Source organism: Mustelus asterias, unplaced genomic scaffold (genome assembly GCF_964213995.1).
Source record: "Mustelus asterias unplaced genomic scaffold, sMusAst1.hap1.1 HAP1_SCAFFOLD_589, whole genome shotgun sequence".
Lineage (NCBI taxonomy): Eukaryota > Metazoa > Chordata > Chondrichthyes > Carcharhiniformes > Triakidae > Mustelus > Mustelus asterias.
The window spans coordinates 195835-208905 of record NW_027590538.1 but is presented as its reverse complement, the minus strand read 5'-3'; the positions used below and the strand labels follow the sequence as shown (position 1 = coordinate 208905).

The following is a 13071-nucleotide window of genomic DNA, read 5'->3' as shown; positions in this document are numbered from 1 at the left end:
CTCTGATATATCCCACACCCCTCACTGTAACACTCTGATATATCCCACACCCCTCACTGTAACACTCTGATATATCCCACACCCCTCACTGTAACAGGTCTGATATTTCCCAACCCCTCACTGTAACACTCTGATATATCCCACACCCCTCACTGTAACACTCTGATATACCCCACACCCCTCACTGTAACACTCTGATATATCCCACACCCCTCACTGTAACACTCTGATATATCCCACACCCCTCACTGTAACACACTGATATATCACACACCCCTCACTGTAACACTCTGATATATCCCACACCCCTCACTGTAACACTCTGATATATCCCACACCCCTCACTGTAACACACTGATATACCCCACACCCCTCACTGTAACATTCTGATATATCCCACACCCCTCACTGTAACACTCTGATATATCCCACACCCCTCACTGTAACACTCTGATACATCCCACACCCCTCACTGTAACACTCTGATATATCCCACACCCCTCACTGTAACACTCTTATATATCCCACACCCCTCACTGTAACACTCTGATATATCCCACACCCCTCACTGTAACACTCTGATATATCACACACCCCTCACTGTAACACTCTGATATACCCCACACCCCTCACTGTAACACTCTGATATATCCCACACCCCTCACTGTAACACACTGATATATCCCACACCCCTCACTGTAACACTCTGATATATCCCACACCCCTCACTGTAACACTCTGATATACCCCACACCCCTCACTGTAACACTCTGATATATCCCACACCCCTCACTGTAACACTCTGATATACCCCACACCCCTCACTGTAACACTCTGATATATCCCACACCCCTCACTGTAACACTCTGATATACCCCACACCCCTCACTGTAACACTCTGATATATCCCACACCCCTCACTGTAACACTCTAATATATCCCACATCCCTCACTGTAACACTCTGATATATCCCACACCCCTCACTGTAACACTCTGATATATCCCACACCCCTCACTGTAACACACTGATATATCCCACACCCCTCACTGTAACACTCTGATATACCCCACACCCCTCACTGTAACACTCTGATATAGCCCACACCCCTCACTGTAACACTCTGATATACCCCACACCCCTCACTGTAACACTCTGATATATCCCACACCCCTCACTGTAACACTCTAATATATCCCACACCCCTCACTGTAACACTCTGATATATCCCACACCCCTCACTGTAACACTCTGATATATCCCACACCCCACACTGTAACACTCTGATATATCCCACACCCCTCACTGTAACACGCTGATATATCCCACACCCCTCACTGTAACACTCTGATATATCCCACACCCCTCACTATAACACTCTGATATATCCCACACCCCTCACTGTAACACTCTGATATATCCCACACCCCTCAGTGTTAAACTCTGATATATCCCACACCCCTCACTGTAACACTCTGATATATCCTACACCCCTCACTGTAATACTCTGATATACCCCACACCCCTCACTGTAACACTCTGATATATCCCACACCCCTCACTGTAACACTCTGATATATCCCACACCCCTCACTGTAACACTCTGATATATCCCACACCCCTCACTATAACACTCTGATATATCCCACACCCCTCACTGTAACACTCTGATATATCCCACACCCCTCACTGTAACACTCTGATATATCCCACACCCCTCACTGTAACACTCTGATATATCCTACACCCCTCACTGTAATACTCTGATATACCCCACACCCCTCACTGTAACACTCTGATATATCCCACACCCCTCACTGTAACACTCTGATATATCCCACACCCCTCACTGCAACACTCTGATATATCCCACACCCCTCACTGTAACACTCTGATATATCCCACACCCCTCACTGTAACACTCTGATATATCCCACACCCCTCACTGTAACACTCTGATATATCCCACACCCCTCACTGTAACACTCTGATATATCCCACACCCCTCACTGTAACACTCTGATATATCCCACACCCCTCACTGTAACACTCTGATATATCCCACACCCCTCACTGTAACACTCTGATATATCCCACACCCCTCACTGTAACACTCTGATATACCCCACACCCCTCACTGTAACACTCTGATATATCCCACACCCCTCACTGTAACACTCTGATATATCCCACACCCCTCACTGTAACACTCTGATATATCCCACACCCCTCACTGTAACACTCTGATATACCCCACACCCCTCACTGTAACACTCTGATATATCCCACACCCCTCACTGTAACACTCTGATATATCCCACACCCCTCACTGTAACACTCTGATATATCCCACACCCCTCACTGTAACACTCTGATATATCCCACACCCCTCGTTCCTGACTTAATTCTCCATCTCTCAGGCCTGCAGTTGAACCAGGAGCACTTGCGACACTTTAGTGAGCTGGGTGGAAAGTCCCACAATTTGTCCAGTATTCGCGAGCGGATGCGTGAGGATGAAGGAGCTCTCTGTGCTCTCCTCCGGAAACACACAGGTGAGTAGTCACTGATATCCATAACTCTATCGGTTGCCCCGCCAACTGCCTCCTCCTGACCCTTATTGGTCAAACACCACCCTTGGTAGGCCCCAAGTGACAGAAAGGCCCACGGAGACAGTAGGCCTCACAAACTGGGCCTGTGTTTCCTGGCTTTTGGAACAGCCCGAGGCAGGGATTGGCCGCGATATGTCCAAAGAATTGAGAAGGAGCGAAGTGATCGAACTGAACTCGCAACCTGAGGCCGAAGGATCTCAGAATCGCCACAGTGCAGAAGGAGACTGTTTGGCCAATCGAATCTGCACTGACAACAATCCCAACCAGGCCCTATCCCCGTAACCCCAATTATTCATACTTCCAATCTCCCAGACAGTAAGGGTCAAATTGGCATGGCCAATCCACCGAACCTACACATCTTTGGACACTAAGGGACAATTTAGCATGGCCAAAACACCTAACCCTCACATCTTTGGACACTAAGGGGCAAGTTAGCATGGCTAATCCACCTAACCTACTAATCTTTGGACGCGAAGGAGCAATTTAGCATGGCCAATCCACCTAACCTACAAACTTTGGACGCTAAGGGGCAAGTTGGCATGGCCAATCCACCTAACCTGCACATCTTTGGACACTAAGAGACAATTTAGCATGGCCAATCCACCTAACCTACAAACTTTGGACGCTAAGGGGCAAGTTGGCATGGCCAATCCACCTAACCTGCACATCTTTGGACACTAAGAGACAATTTAGCATGGCCAATCCACCTAACCTGCACATCTTTGGACACTAAGAGACAATTTAGCATGGCCAATCCACCTAACCTGCACATCGTTGGACACTAAGGGGCAATTTAGCATGGCCAATCCACCTAACCTGCACATCTTTGGACACTAAGGGACAATTTAGCATGGCCAATCCACCTAACCTGCACATCTTTGGACACTAAGGGACAATTTAGCTTGGCCAATCCACCCAACCTGCACATCTTTGGACACTAAGGGACAATTTAGCATGGCCAATCCACCTGACCTGCACATCTTTGGACACTAAGGGACAATTTAGCATGGCCAATCCACCTAACCTGCACATCTTTGGACACTAAAGGGCAATTTAGCATGGCCAATCCACCTAACCTACACATCTTTGAAGTGTGGGAGGAAACCAGAGCACCCGGTGGAAACCCATGCAGACACGGGGAGAACATGAAAACTTCATACAGACAGTCAGCTAAGGCCAGAAATGAACACGGATCCCTGGCATCGTGAGGCAGCAGTGCTATTCCCTGTGCCAATAATAGAATTAATGTTCGACAAGGGGGGATGAATGGGCCTTCTCCTGTTCCCGTATACCATGCTCGAGGGAGAGAGAGGCTGAATGGGCCTCCTCCTGTTCCTCTGTAACACGCTCGAGAGAGAGGGGGCTGAATGGGCCTCCTCCTGTTCCTCTGTAACACGCTCGAGAGAGAGAGGGGCTGAATGGCCTCCTCCTGTTCCTGTGTAAAAAGCTCGAGAGAGAGAGAGAGGGGGGCTGAATGGCCTCCTCCTGTTCCTGTGTAAAAGGCTTGAGAGAGAGAGAGAGAGGCAGAATGGCCTCCTCCTGTTCCTGTGTAAAAGGCTCGAGAGAGAGAGAGGGGCAGAATGGCCTCCTCCTGTTCCTGTGTAAAAGGCTCGAGAGAGAGAGAGAGAGGGGCTGAATGGCCTCCTCCTGTTCCTGTGTAACAGGCTGGAGAGAGAGAGAGGGGCTTAGTAGTCTCCTCCTGTTCCTGGGTAACAAGCCCGAGAGAGAGGGGCTGAATGGCTTCCTCCTGTTCCTGTGTAACAGGCCCGAGAGAGAGGGGCTGAATGGGCCTCCTCCTGTTCCTGTGTAACAGGCCCGAGAGAGAGGGGCTGAATGGGCCTCCTCCTGTTCCTGTGTAACAGGCCCGAGAGAGAGAGAGGGGCTGAATGGCCTCCTCCTGTTCCTGTGTAAAAGGCTCGAGAGAGAGAGAGAGGGGCTGAATGGCCTCCTCCTGTTCCTGTGTAAAAGGCTCGAGAGAGAGAGAGAGAGAGCGAAAGGGGCTGAATGGCCTCCTCCTGTTCCCAATGTTCCAGTGTAAATCGCTGACTGAAATATTTATTATTTCTCAGAGTTCCACTGTCCAAGTGGCTGGAAACTTCACAACCAAAACTGCTACAGATTCTCGATAGCGAAAGGTGACTGGAACACGGCAAAACTAGAATGTGAATCCCAAAATTCACACCTCATCATCATCAACTCACAACAGGAAGAGGTGAGAATGATGGTAACATCTGTCAGAATGTGTGAGAGAGAAAATATCCCCCGACACTGTCCCCCATCAAACACTCCCAGGACAGGTACAGCACGGGGTTAGATACAGAGTAAAGCTCCCTCTACACTGTCCCCCATCAAACACTCCCAGGACAGGTACAGCACGGGGTTAGATACAGAGTAAAGCTCCCTCTACACTGTCCCCCATCAAACACTCCCAGGACAGGTACAGCACGGGGTTAGATACAGAGTAAAGCTCCCTCTGCACTGTCCCCATCAAACACTCCCAGGACAGGTACAGCACGGGGTTAGATACAGAGTAAAGCTCCCTCTACACTGTCCCCCATCAAACACTCCCAGGACAGGTACAGCACGGGGTTAGATACAGAGTAAAGCTCCCTCTACACTGTCCCCCATCAAACACTCCCAGGACAGGTACAGCACGGGGTTAGATACAGAGTAAAGCTCCCTCTGCACTGTCCCCATCAAACACTCCCAGGACAGGTACAGCACGGGGTTAGATACAGAGTAAAGCTCCCTCTACACTGTCCCCCATCAAACACTCCCAGGACAGGTACAGCACGGGGTTAGATACAGAGTAAAGCTCCCTCTACACTGTCCCCCATCAAACACTCCCAGGACAGGTACAGCACGGGGTTAGATACAGAGTAAAGCTCCCTCTACACTGTCCCCATCAAACACTCCCAGGACAGGTACAGCATGGGGTTAGATACAGGGTAAAGCTCCCTCTACACTGTCCCCATCAAACACTCCCAGGACAGGTACAGCACGGGGTTAGATACAGAGTAAAGCTCCCTCTACACTGTCCCCCATCAAACACTCCCAGGACAGGTACAGCACGGGGTTAGATACAGAGTAAAGCTCCCTCTACACTGTCCCCATCAAACACCCCCAGGACAGGTACAGCACGGGGTTAGATACAGAGTAAAGCTCCCTCTACACTGTCCCCCATCAAACACTCCCAGGACAGGTACAGCACGGGGTTAGATACAGAGTAAAGCTCCCTCTACACTGTCCCCATCAAACACTCCCAGGACAGGTACAGCACGGGGTTAGATACAGAGTAAAGCTCCCTCAACACTGTCCCCATCAAACACTCCCAGGACAGGTACAGCACGGGGTTAAATACAGAGTAAAGCTCCCTCTACACTGTCCCCCCATCAAACACTGCCAGGACAGGTACAGCACGGGGTTAGATACAGAGTAAAGCTCCCTCTACACTGTCCCCATCAAACACTCCCAGGACAGATACAGCACAGGGTTAGATACAGAGTAAAGCTCCTTCTACACTGAACCCATCAAACACTCCCAGGACAGGTACAGCACGGGGTTAGATACAGAGTAAAGCTCCCTCTACACTGTCCCCCATCAAACACTCCCAGGACAGGTACAGCACGGGGTTAGATACAGAGTAAAGCTCCCTCTACACTGTCCCCCATCAAACACTCCCAGGACAGGTACAGCACGGGGTTAGATACAGAGTAAAGCTCCCTCTACACTGTCTCCCAATCAAACACTCCCAGGACAGGTACAGCACGGGGTTAGATCCAGAGTAAAGCTCCCTCTACACTGTCCCCCATCAAACACTCCCAGGACAGGTACAGCACGGGGTTAGATACAGAGTAAAGCTCCTTCTACACTGTCCCCATCAAACACTCCCAGGACAGGTACAGCACGGGTTAAATACAGAATAAAGCTCCCTCTACACTGTCCCCATCAAACACTCCCAGGACAGGTACAGCACGGGGTTAGATACAGAGTAAAGCTCCCTCTACACTGTCCCCCATCAAACACTCCCAGGACAGGTACAGCACGGGGTTAGATACAGAGTAAAGCTCCCTCTACACTGTCCCCATCAAACACTCCCAGGACAGGTACAGCATGGGGTTAGATACAGGGTAAAGCTCCCTCTACACTGTCCCCATCAAACACTCCCAGGACAGGTACAGCACGGGGTTAGATACAGAGTAAAGCTCCCTCTACACTGTCCCCCATCAAACACTCCCAGGACAGGTACAGCACGGGGTTAGATACAGAGTAAAGCTCCCTCTACACTGTCCCCATCAAACACCCCCAGGACAGGTACAGCACGGGGTTAGATACAGAGTAAAGCTCCCTCTACACTGTCCCCCATCAAACACTCCCAGGACAGGGACAGCACGGGGTTAGATACAGAGTAAAGCTCCCTCTACACTGTCCCCCATCAAACACTCCCAGGACAGGGACAGCACGGGGTTAGATACAGAGTAAAGCTCCCTCTACACTGTCCCCATCAAACACTCCCAGGACAGGTACAGCACGGGGTTAGATACAGAGTAAAGCTCCCTCTACACTGTCCCCATCAAACACTCCCAGGACAGGTACAGCACGGGGTTAGATACAGAGTAAAGCTCCCTCAACACTGTCCCCATCAAACACTCCCAGGACAGGTACAGCACGGGGTTAAATACAGAGTAAAGCTCCCTCTACACTGTCCCCCCATCAAACACTGCCAGGACAGGTACAGCACGGGGTTAGATACAGAGTAAAGCTCCCTCTACACTGTCCCCATCAAACACTCCCAGGACAGATACAGCACAGGGTTAGATACAGAGTAAAGCTCCTTCTACACTGAACCCATCAAACACTCCCAGGACAGGTACAGCACGGGGTTAGATACAGAGTAAAGCTCCCTCTACACTGTCCCCCATCAAACACTCCCAGGACAGGTACAGCACGGGGTTAGATACAGAGTAAAGCTCCCTCTACACTGTCCCCCATCAAACACTCCCAGGACAGGTACAGCACGGGGTTAGATACAGAGTAAAGCTCCCTCTACACTGTCTCCCCATCAAACACTCCCAGGACAGGTACAGCACGGGGTTAGATCCAGAGTAAAGCTCCCTCTACACTGTCCCCCATCAAACACTCCCAGGACAGGTACAGCACGGGGTTAGATACAGAGTAAAGCTCCTTCTACACTGTCCCCATCAAACACTCCCAGGACAGGTACAGCACGGGTTAAATACAGAATAAAGCTCCCTCTACACTGTCCCCATCAAACACTCCCAGGACAGGTACAGCACGGGGTTAGATACAGAGTAAAGCTCCCTCTACACTGTTCCCCATCAAACACTCCCAGGACAGGTACAGCACGGGGTTAGGTACAGAGTAAAGCTCCATCTACACTGTCCCCATCAAACACTCCCAGGACAGGCACAGCACGGGGTTAGATACAGAGGAAAGCTCCCTCTACACTGTCCCCCATCAAACACTCCCAGGACAGGTACAGCACGGGGTTAGATACAGAGTAAAGCTCCCTCTACACTGTTCCCCATCAAACACTCCCAGGACAGGTACAGCACGGGGTTAGATACAGAGTAAAGCTCCATCTACACTGTCCCCATCAAACACTCCCAGGACAGGTACAGCACGGGGTTAGATACAGAGTAAAGCTCCCTCTGCACTGTCCCCATCAAACACTCCCAGGACAGGTACAGCACGGGGTTAGATACAGAGTAAAGCTCCCTCTACACTGTCCCCCATCAAACACCCCCAGGACAGGTACAGCACGGGGTTAGATACAGAGTAAAGCTCCCTCTACACTGTCCCCCATCAAACACCCCCAGGACAGGTACAGCACGGGGTTAGATACAGAGTAAAGCTCCCTCTACACTGTCCCCATCAAACACTCCCAGGACAGGTACAGCACGGGGTTAGATACAGAGTAAAGCTCCCTCTACACTGTCCCCATCAAACACTCCCAGGACAGGTACAGCACGGGGTTAGATACAGAGTAAAGCTCCCTCTACACTGTCCCCCATCAAACACTCCCAGGACAGGTACAGCACGGGGTTAGATACAGAGTAAAGCTCCCTCTACACTGTCCCCATCATTCACCACCAGGACAGGTACAGCACGGGATTAGATACAGAGTAAAGCTCCCTCTACACTGTCCCCCATCAAACACTCCCAGGACAGGTACAGCACGGGGTTAGATACAGAGTAAAGCTCTCTCTACACTGTCCCAATCAAACACTCCCAGGACAGGTACAGCACGGGGTTAGATACAGAGTAAAGCTCCCTCTACACTGTCCCCCATCAAACACTCCCAGGACAGGTACAGCACGGGGTTAGATACAGAGTAAAGCTCCCTCTACACTGTCCCCATCAAACACTCCCAGGACAGGTACAGCATGGGGTTAGATACAGGGTAAAGCTCCCTCTACACTGTCCCCATCAAACACTCCCAGGACAGGTACAGCACGGGGTTAGATACAGAGTAAAGCTCCCTCTACACTGTCCCCCATCAAACACTCCCAGGACAGGTACAGCACGGGGTTAGATACAGAGTAAAGCTCCCTCTACACTGTCCCCATCAAACACCCCCAGGACAGGTACAGCACGGGGTTAGATACAGAGTAAAGCTCCCTCTACACTGTCCCCCATCAAACACTCCCAGGACAGGGACAGCACGGGGTTAGATACAGAGTAAAGCTCCCTCTACACTGTCCCCCATCAAACACTCCCAGGACAGGGACAGCACGGGGTTAGATACAGAGTAAAGCTCCCTCTACACTGTCCCCATCAAACACTCCCAGGACAGGTACAGCACGGGGTTAGATACAGAGTAAAGCTCCCTCTACACTGTCCCCATCAAACACTCCCAGGACAGGTACAGCACGGGGTTAGATACAGAGTAAAGCTCCCTCAACACTGTCCCCATCAAACACTCCCAGGACAGGTACAGCACGGGGTTAAATACAGAGTAAAGCTCCCTCTACACTGTCCCCCCATCAAACACTGCCAGGACAGGTACAGCACGGGGTTAGATACAGAGTAAAGCTCCCTCTACACTGTCCCCATCAAACACTCCCAGGACAGATACAGCACAGGGTTAGATACAGAGTAAAGCTCCTTCTACACTGAACCCATCAAACACTCCCAGGACAGGTACAGCACGGGGTTAGATACAGAGTAAAGCTCCCTCTACACTGTCCCCCATCAAACACTCCCAGGACAGGTACAGCACGGGGTTAGATACAGAGTAAAGCTCCCTCTACACTGTCCCCCATCAAACACTCCCAGGACAGGTACAGCACGGGGTTAGATACAGAGTAAAGCTCCCTCTACACTGTCTCCCCATCAAACACTCCCAGGACAGGTACAGCACGGGGTTAGATCCAGAGTAAAGCTCCCTCTACACTGTCCCCCATCAAACACTCCCAGGACAGGTACAGCACGGGGTTAGATACAGAGTAAAGCTCCTTCTACACTGTCCCCATCAAACACTCCCAGGACAGGTACAGCACGGGTTAAATACAGAATAAAGCTCCCTCTACACTGTCCCCATCAAACACTCCCAGGACAGGTACAGCACGGGGTTAGATACAGAGTAAAGCTCCCTCTACACTGTTCCCCATCAAACACTCCCAGGACAGGTACAGCACGGGGTTAGGTACAGAGTAAAGCTCCATCTACACTGTCCCCATCAAACACTCCCAGGACAGGCACAGCACGGGGTTAGATACAGAGGAAAGCTCCCTCTACACTGTCCCCCATCAAACACTCCCAGGACAGGTACAGCACGGGGTTAGATACAGAGTAAAGCTCCCTCTACACTGTTCCCCATCAAACACTCCCAGGACAGGTACAGCACGGGGTTAGATACAGAGTAAAGCTCCATCTACACTGTCCCCATCAAACACTCCCAGGACAGGTACAGCACGGGGTTAGATACAGAGTAAAGCTCCCTCTGCACTGTCCCCATCAAACACTCCCAGGACAGGTACAGCACGGGGTTAGATACAGAGTAAAGCTCCCTCTACACTGTCCCCCATCAAACACCCCCAGGACAGGTACAGCACGGGGTTAGATACAGAGTAAAGCTCCCTCTACACTGTCCCCCATCAAACACCCCCAGGACAGGTACAGCACGGGGTTAGATACAGAGTAAAGCTCCCTCTACACTGTCCCCATCAAACACTCCCAGGACAGGTACAGCACGGGGTTAGATACAGAGTAAAGCTCCCTCTACACTGTCCCCATCAAACACTCCCAGGACAGGTACAGCACGGGGTTAGATACAGAGTAAAGCTCCCTCTACACTGTCCCCCATCAAACACTCCCAGGACAGGTACAGCACGGGGTTAGATACAGAGTAAAGCTCCCTCTACACTGTCCCCATCATTCACCACCAGGACAGGTACAGCACGGGATTAGATACAGAGTAAAGCTCCCTCTACACTGTCCCCCATCAAACACTCCCAGGACAGGTACAGCACGGGGTTAGATACAGAGTAAAGCTCTCTCTACACTGTCCCAATCAAACACTCCCAGGACAGGTACAGCACGGGGTTAGATACAGAGTAAAGCTCCCTCTACACTGTCCCCCATCAAACACTCCCAGGACAGGTACAGCACGGGGTTAGATACAGAGTAAAGCTCCCTCTACACTGTCCCCATCAAACACTCCCAGGACAGGTACAGCACGGGGTTAGATACAGGGTAAAGCTCCCTCTACACTGTCCCCATCAAACACTCCCAGGACAGGTACAGCACGGGGTTAGATACAGAGTAAAGCTCCCTCTCCACTGTCCCCCATCAAACACTCCCAGGACAGATACGGGGAGGTGTGAGATACAGAGTAAACACAGAGATAATAAGGAGCTGTGTGTGAGAGTTGAAACAGTGTCACTCGCAAAACAACTTGCTTTATTCTGCAGATTTTTGTAATCCAATCGATCCCTGACAGGGATGCACGCTATCTAATTGGACTCACAGATCGAGAGAGTGAAGGAAACTGGGAATGGGTGGATGGCACCCCAGTGAGTTAAGTCCCATCATCACATCCGGATTGAGAGGGTCAGTGGGATAAATATGGGATTCGTACAGGGCTATGGGGTGAGAGCTGGACAGTGGGATCAGTTTGGGGATTGATACAGGGCTATGGGGAGAGAGTGGGGCAGTGGGATTAGTTTGGGATTGATACAGGGCTATGGGGAGAGAGTGGGGCAGTGGGATTAGTTTGGGGATTGATACAGGGCTATGGGGAGAGAGCTGGACAGTGGGATCAGTTTGGGGATTGATGCAGGGCTATGGGGAGAGAGCGGGACAGTGGGATTAGTTTGGGGATTGATACAGGGCTATGGGGAGAGAGTGGGACAGTGGGATTAGTTTGGGGATTGATACAGGGCTATGGGGAGAGCACGGGGCAGTGGGATTAGTTTGGGGATTGATACAGGGCTATGGGGAGAGAGCGGGACAGTGGGATTAGTTTGGGGATTGATACAGGGCTATGGGGAGAGAGCGGGACAGTGGGATTAGTTTGGGGATTGATACAGGGCTATGGGGAGAGAGCGGGACAGTGGGATTAGTTTGGGGATTGATACAGGGCTATGGGGAGAGAGCGGGACAGTGGAATTAGTTTGGGGATTGATACAGGGCTATGGGGAGAGAGCAGGGCACTGGGGTTCGTTTGGGGATTGATACAGGGCCATGGAGAGAGAGTGACGTAGTGTGATTAGTTTGGGGATTGATACAGGACTATGGGGAGAGAGCGGGGCAGTGGGATTAGTTTGGGGATTGATACAGGGCTATGGGGAGAGAGCGGGACAGTGGGATTAGTTTGGGGATTGATACAGGGCTATGGGGAGAGAGCGGGACAGTGGGATTAGTTTGGGGATTGATACAGGTCTATGGGGAGAGAGTGGGGCAGTGTGATTAGTTTGGGGATTGATACAGGGCTATGGGGAGAGAGCGGGACAGTGTGATTAGTTTGGGGATTGATACAGGGCTATGGGGAGAGAGCGGGACAGTGGAATTAGTTTGGGGATTGATACAGGGCTATGGGGAGAGAGCAGGGCACTGGGGTTCGTTTGGGGATTGATACAGGGCCATGGAGAGAGAGTGACGTAGTGTGATTAGTTTGGGGATTGATACAGGGCTATGGGGAGAGAGTGGGACAGTGGGATTAGTTTGGGATTGATACAGGGCTATGGGGAGAGAGCGGGACAGTGGGATTAGTTTGGGGATTGATACAGGGCTATGGGGAGAGAGTGGGACAGTGGTATTAGTTTGGGGATTGATACAGGGCTATGGGGAGAGAGCGGGACAGTGGGATTAGTTTGGAGATTTATACAGGGCTATGGGGAGTGAGCGGGACAGTGGGATTAGTTTGGAGATTTATACAGGGCTATGGGGAGAGAGTTGGGAAGTGTGATTTATTTGGCACTGATGCAGGGCTATGGGGA

General features: G+C 51.0%; 1 long non-coding RNA gene across 1 annotated transcript; it reads left to right on the top strand.

Annotated features, from left to right (window-relative positions):
- The first annotated feature begins 2495 nt into the window (after positions 1 to 2495).
- Positions 2496 to 11647, top strand: LOC144487097 (uncharacterized). Its single transcript, XR_013496370.1, has 3 exons — positions 2496 to 2551; positions 4678 to 4820; positions 11545 to 11647. It is a non-coding gene; the product is annotated as an uncharacterized LOC144487097 (long non-coding RNA).
- Positions 11648 to 13071: the final 1424 nt, after the last annotated feature.